The 6,834-nt window shown below is 41.6% G+C and overlaps 1 pseudogene; it reads left to right on the top strand.

The window, feature by feature from the left end:
* Positions 1-1,201: 1,201 nt before the first annotated feature.
* LOC137752085 (ornithine decarboxylase pseudogene) lies at positions 1,202-2,585 on the top strand (annotated as a pseudogene).
* The last annotated feature ends 4,249 nt before the right edge of the window (positions 2,586-6,834 follow it).

Here is a 6,834-nt window from a genome sequence, read left to right as displayed (position 1 = left end):
CATCTCTTTCATTTATTTCTGTTCAGATCTTTATGATTTCTTTCTTTCTACTATCTTTAGGTTTTGTTTGTTCTTCTTTCTCTAGTTGCTTTAGGTGTAAGGTTAGGTTGTTTATTTGATATTTTTCTTGTTTCCTGAGGTACGTGTGTATTGGTATAAACCTCCTTCTTAGAACTGCTTTTGCTGCATTCCATAGGTTTTGATCATCGCATTTTCATTGTCATTTATCTCTAGGTAGTTTTTTATTTCCTCTTTGATTTTTTTCAGTGATCCATTGGTTGTTTAGTTTATTCTCCATGTGTTTATGATTTTTACAGGTTTTTTATTCCTGTCAGTTATTTCTAATCTCCTTACGTTGTGGTCAGAAAAGATGCTTGATATGATTTCAATTTTCTTAAATTAATTGAGACTTGAATTGTGGCCCAAGACGTGATCTATCTTGGAAAATGTTTCATGTTCACTTAAGAAAAAAGTGTATTCTAGTGCTCTCGGATGGAATATTATATAAATATTGGTTAAGTCCATCTTGTCTAATGTGTTATTTAAAGCCTATGTTTCCTTATTGATTTTCTGTTTGGATGATCTGTCCATTGGTGTAAGTGGGGTGTTAAAGTCCCCCATTATTATTGTATTACTGTCTATTTCTCTTTTTATGGCTGTTCGCACTTGGCTTATATATTGGGTCCTCCTATGTTGAGTGCATATATATTTGTAATTTTTATATCTTCTTGGATTGATCTTTTGATCATTATGTAGTGTCTTTCCTTGTCTCTTGTAACACTCTTTATTTTAAAGTCTATTTTTGATCAGTTCCCTCAGCCTCCACTGCTGCTGCCCCTCTGCCAGCACTCGGTGCCACCTCAGGCTGGTTGTCCTCTGCTGGAGGGAGCAAGGCAGCGGGCAGCTGGGAGGGTGGCTGATGGGGGCGGTGGGGACAGAGGCAGGGTGGCCAGTGGTCCTGAGTGCTCGGTGGTGGCGGCATCTCGCCTCCATGTGGTCTACCCGTGGCACCCGTGTGCTCTAAGGTGGACAGCAGATTGTACATTTATCAGAACATTTTCACTGCTGCACTGAGGGCACACACATCTTCAGTGGGACTTGGAATTCCTGGAGAATTGCCTTTGTGAAAAGCTGGCATAATTTCTTTAAATTCCATCTCTTAGTTTCCCATTTTGTTGTTTCAAAAAGATATCAAGAAACCATGAATAACTTTAGTAATGAAGTTTGACTGCCATTTCTTGGATGAAGGTTTTACTGCCAAGGACATTCTGGACCAAAAAATTAATGAAGTTTCTTCTTCTGATGATAAGGATGTCTTCTATGTTGCAGACCTGGGAGACATTGTAAAGAAACATCTGAGATGGTTTAAAGCTCTTCCTTGAGGCACCCCCTTTTATGCAGTCAAATGCAATTATAGCAGAACCATAGTGAAGACCATACCTGCCATTTGGAAGGGATTTGACTGTGCCAGCAAGACTGAAATCCAGTTGGTGCAGAGTCTCAGGGTGCCTCCAGAGAGGATTATCTATGCAAATCCTTGTAAATAAGTGTCTCTGATTAAATATGCTGCCAATAATGGAGTCCAGATGATGACTTTTGATAGTGAAGTCAAGTTTGTGAAAGTTGCCAGGGCACATCCAAAGGCCAAGTTGGTTTTTCAGATTGCCACTGATGATTCCAAAGCAGTCTGTCACCTCAGTGTCAAATTTGGTGCCACACTCAAAACCAGCAGACTTCTTTTGGAATGGGCAAAAGAGCTAGATATTGATGTCACTGTTGTCAGCTACCATGTGGGACATGGTTGTACTGATCCAGAGACCTTCGTGCAGACCATCTCTGATGCCCACTGTGTCTTTGACATGGGAGCTGAGGTTGGTTTCAACATGCTTCTGCTTGATATTGGTTGTGGTTTTCCTGGATCTGAGGATGTAAATCTTAAATTTGAAGAGATCACCAGTGTAATCAACCCAGTGTTTTGCAAGTATTTTCCAACAGATTCTGGAGTGAGAATCATAGCTGAGCCAGGAAGATACTGTGTTGCCTCAGTTTTCACTCTAGCAGTTAATATCATTGCCAAAAAACTCATCTTAAAGGAACAGACAGGCTCTGATGATGAAGATGAGTCAAGTGAACAGACATTTATGTATTATGGGAATGATGGAATATAGGGATCATTCAACTGCATCCTCTACGACCATGAACATGTGAAGCCTCTTCTGCAGAAGAGATCCAAACCAGATGAGAAGTATTATTCATTCAGCATCTGGGGACCGACCTGTGATGGCCTGGATCACATTGTTGAGCACTGTAACTTACTTGAGATGAATGTGGGCGATTGGATGCTCTTTGAAAACATGGGTGTTTACACTGTCACTGCTGCTTCTACTTTCAATAGATTCCAGAGACCGACCATCTACTATGTGATGTCAGGGCCAACATGGCAACTGATGCAGAAAATCCAGAACCATGACTTCCCACCCAGAGTAGAGGAGCTGGATGTTGGCACTCTGCCTGTGTCCTGTGCTTGGGAGAGTGGAATGAAATGGCACTCAGCAGCCTGTGCTTCAGCTTGTATTAATGTGTAGGTACCATTCTTGTAGCTGTTAACTGTGAGTTTAGCTTGGTTTAAGGGTTTGGGGGGGACCATTTAACTTAATTACTGCTAATTTTGAGATGTCTATGTGAGTAGTGTTGACACAGATGCAACAATGTGGAAGACTAGGTGATGGGGTCACACTTAACTGTGTTCCTATGGAAACTATTTGACTATTTGTTTTATATAGATTTTTATTCACTTTTCAAACATGCTACTAAAGCATGCCCTTCAACTGCTTAGCAAGCATTTGTATCTTGTGCATTAGCAGAATGGCCCAGAAGCTTAGTGTTGTGACCTGTTTTAAAATAAATAAATAAATAATCTTAAAATAATTAAAAAAAAAAAATAAAGTCTATTTTGCTTGATATGGGTATTGCTACTCCAGCTTTCCTTTGGTTTGAATTTGCATGGAACACCTTTTTTCATCCTCTCACTTTCGGTCTGTATGTGTCCCTAGATCTGAAGTAGGTCTCTTGTAGACAACATTTATATGAGTCTTGTTTTTGTATCCATTCATCCAGTCTATGTATTTTGGTTAAAGCATTTAATCCATTTACATTTAAGGTAATTATCAATATGTATGTTCCTACTGACAGCTTCTTAATTGTCTTGGATTTGTTTTTGCAGGTATTTTTTTCTTCCCTTCCTCTTTTGTTATCTTCTTTGTGATTTGATAACTATCATTCTTGTTGTGTTTGGGTTACTTTTGTGTGTGTGTGTGTGTTTCTACTGTAGTTTTTTGATTTGCTGTTCCCATGAGGTTTTGATATAGGAGTCTATATATGTAAAGGTTGTTTTAAGTTGCTTGCCTCTTCCCCACCTAGAGAAGTTCCTTTAACATTTGTTGTAAAGCTGGTTTGGTGGTGCTGAATTCTTTTAGCTTTTTCTTGTCTGTAAAGCTTTTGATTTCTCTGTCGAATCTGAGCAAGAGCCTTGCCTGGTAAAGTATTCTTGGTTGTAGGTTTTTCCCTTTCATCTCTTTACATATATTGTGTCACTCCCTTCTGTCCCTCAGGATTTCTGCAGAAAAATCAGCTGATAATCTTATGGGGATTCCCTTGGATGTTATTTGTTGCTGTTCCCTGTTGCTGTTAATATTTTTACCTTTGTCTTTAATTTTTGTCAGTTTGATTAATATGTGTCTCAGCATGTTCCACCTTTGGTTCACCCTGTATGGGACTCTCTGTGCTTCCTGGACTTGAGTGAGGGTTTTCTTTTCATGTTAGGTAAGTTTTTGGTTACAATATCTTCAAATATTTTCTCAGGCCCTTTTTCTTTCTCTTTTCCTTCTGGGACTCCTATATGCAAATGTTGGTGTGTTTAATGTTGTCCCAGATGTCTCTGAGACTGTCCTCATTTCTTTTCATTCTTTTTTCTTTATTCTGTACTGTGGCAGTGATTTCCACTACTCTGTCTTTCAGCTCACTTATTAATTCTTCTGCCTCAGTTATTCTGCTATTGATTCCTTCTAGTGTATTTTTCATTTTAGTTATTGAATTGTTCACCTCTGTCTGTTTCTTCTTAAACTCTTCTAGCTCCTTAGTAAACATTTCTTGTATTGTCTTCATCTGGACCTCCATTCTTTTTCTGAGATTTTGGATCATCTTTACTATTATTACTCTGAAGTATTTTTCAGGTAGATTGCCTATCTCCTCTTCATTTAGTTGTTCTTGTAGGTTTTTATTTTGTTTCTTGGTTTGCATCATATTTGTCTGCTGTCTCATTTTGTCTAACTTTCTGTGTTTGTGGTCTCCTTTCTGCAGGCTGCAGGATCATAGTATCTCTTACTTCTGGTGTCTGCCCCCTGGTGGCTGAGTTTTTGTCTGGGGTCTTGTACTGGTTTCCTGGTGGGAGGGCCTGGTTCCTGCCCTCTGGTAAGTGCAGCTGTGTCTTGTCCCTCTGGTGGGCAGAGCCATGTCAAGTAGTGTGTTTTGAGGTAGCTGTGAGCTCAGGACAATTTTACGCAGCCTCTTTTCTGATGGGTTGGGCTGTGTTCCTTTCTTGCTGATTGTTTGGTCTGAGGCATTCCAGCTATGGAGCCTGTAGGCTGCTGGGTGGGGCTGGGTCTGGGTGCCAAAATGTGGACACCCAGGAGATCTCACTCTGATCAATATTTTCTGGGGCCTCTAATATCAGTGTCCTTGCCCCACACTGAGCTACAGCCAACCCCCACCTCTCCAGTAGACCGTCCAAGGCACCTAGTTAGATCTAGTCCCGCTTCCTGTAGAGGTATTTCTTTGTGCTGTGTTGCAGTGCAATTGAGGTCTGTGTACACTCTCCAAGAGTGGTGTCTATGTTTCCCCAGCCCTGTGGAGCTCCTGCACTCAGGTACTGCTGTCCTTCAAAGCCAAATGCTCTGGGGGTTCTTCCTCCCAATGCCTGACACTCAGGCTGTCTTCAAGGGCTATATTTATGTGGGAAGGTCCCTGTGTAGCCCATGTGGGTTTAATATTTTTTTGGTGAAAGGGCTGCTTTTAGTATGGATGTCTGCCACCTCTTTCTTCAGTGTATGCTGGTCTTTATCCCCTTGATAGGAGGTGTGACTGATGTTGTGGTTACCTGAGCCTGCAATGAATTTTGAGTGAGGTCTTCCCTTTGTTCTGTGGTTGTTACTGTCCTGTCAGGGGTGGGGTCTGCTCCCTAGTTTTTGGAGTAAAGACCCCCAGATCTGTTTCTGAATTGTATTTCTGATCTGCAGTGTGAAGTAGGCAGGATTGGAGCACTTCCCCTGGGAAAGAAGCCACTGAGCTTTCCTCCTCTGGAGCTGTTCACCTGTAAGTGTTCTCTGTTGTGTCACTTTTCACCCATCATGCTGGCTCACAAATTACACTGTTGGGATTTCCTTAGTGGTCCAGTGGTTAAAACTTCACACTTCCAAGGCAGAAGACATGGGTTCATTCCCTGGTGAGGGAACTAAGATCCCATATGCCACTTGGCATGGCCAAAAAAACCAAGAAAACATATTGCACTGTTGTTGGAACTTCTCTCAGTTCCACCTTAACTGTGGGTATGCCGGCAATTGGCCCTGGTGTCTCTCAAGCATTGTTTTCACCAGGCCACCAGCACAGATCCACCAAAGTCAGGTCCAAGGACTTCAGCAATCATGTACCTGGACCCACTGTGGGAGGTTTGGGAGGAGCTCAGATTCTGGCCTCATCCAATCCCCATGTGTATGTGCTCACAAAGTGCACAGGTGCTAAAGCCAGACCTGTCTCAGCTGAGGGAGCACTCTTCAGTTTGGATGTCCTGCAGGCGCTGAGTTTACAAAGCCAGCAGTGGTGGTGTAAATCCGAGGTTCCCACAGCTGTGAGGAGAGATTTTAACTTTTGTTCCTTAGTTGCACAGCCCCTGGGGCTCTGCTGTGGTTTCATCCCCACCTCTACATGTGGACCTCCACCAGCATCTGCTCCCAAGGCTGCCCTGGAGCACACACGATCCAGCAACCAGCCCTCATCCACACCAGCAGACACACGTCTTAGGCTGGGGTGCACAAGGCTGTGGCATGGACCATCCATATAGGTTTTACTCTGTCCTGCCTGCCACAGACCGGTTGCTGCACTCTTCTGTCCCAGCTCATCTCCCTGCTGGTGAGAGTGCTTCCCTAGTTGAGGGACACTCTCCTCTCCTTCAGCTTCCCCCCAGGGGTGCAGGTCTCTCCCATTTCTTCTTTTCCTCTTTTCTTTCTTTTGCACTACCCAGTTGTGTTGGGATTTTTCTTGTTATTTTTGGTGTCCAAAGTCCTCTGCTACTGTTCACCAGGCTTATGAGAGAAAATTGTTTCATTTGTAGATATATTCTTGATGTACTTATGGGGAGAGGTGAACTCCATGTCCTCCTATTCTGCCACCTTGATGTCATTTACTTTTATCAATCAAAATTGCCTTTCCTATTTTTTTGTCATTTCTCCTAAAACTGCTGGTAAAATAAACCTATATGACATTAAATTTTAATATTTTATTGAAGTGCAATTGACATAGTAAAATGAACTTTAGTTGTATAATTTGCTATGAATGTCTACATTTGTGTGTGTATGTCAATGAAACATGACCACAATCAATATTATGAATATATTAACCATCCACAAAAGTTCTACATTCTGTCACAATTTTTAGTTTGCCTTTTCTATATTTTCATATAATTGGAATTACATTGTATGTGTTTTTTTATGGTCTGGATTTTCCTCAGAATAATTATTTTTACTTACATTCATGTTGTTCTGTTTATCAGTAGTCATTCAT

This window comes from Eschrichtius robustus, chromosome 18, assembly GCF_028021215.1.
Source record: "Eschrichtius robustus isolate mEscRob2 chromosome 18, mEscRob2.pri, whole genome shotgun sequence".
NCBI classification, from domain to species: domain Eukaryota; kingdom Metazoa; phylum Chordata; class Mammalia; order Artiodactyla; family Eschrichtiidae; genus Eschrichtius; species Eschrichtius robustus.
Note: the sequence above shows the minus strand (reverse complement) of the source record. Positions and strands in the feature narration are given on the sequence as shown.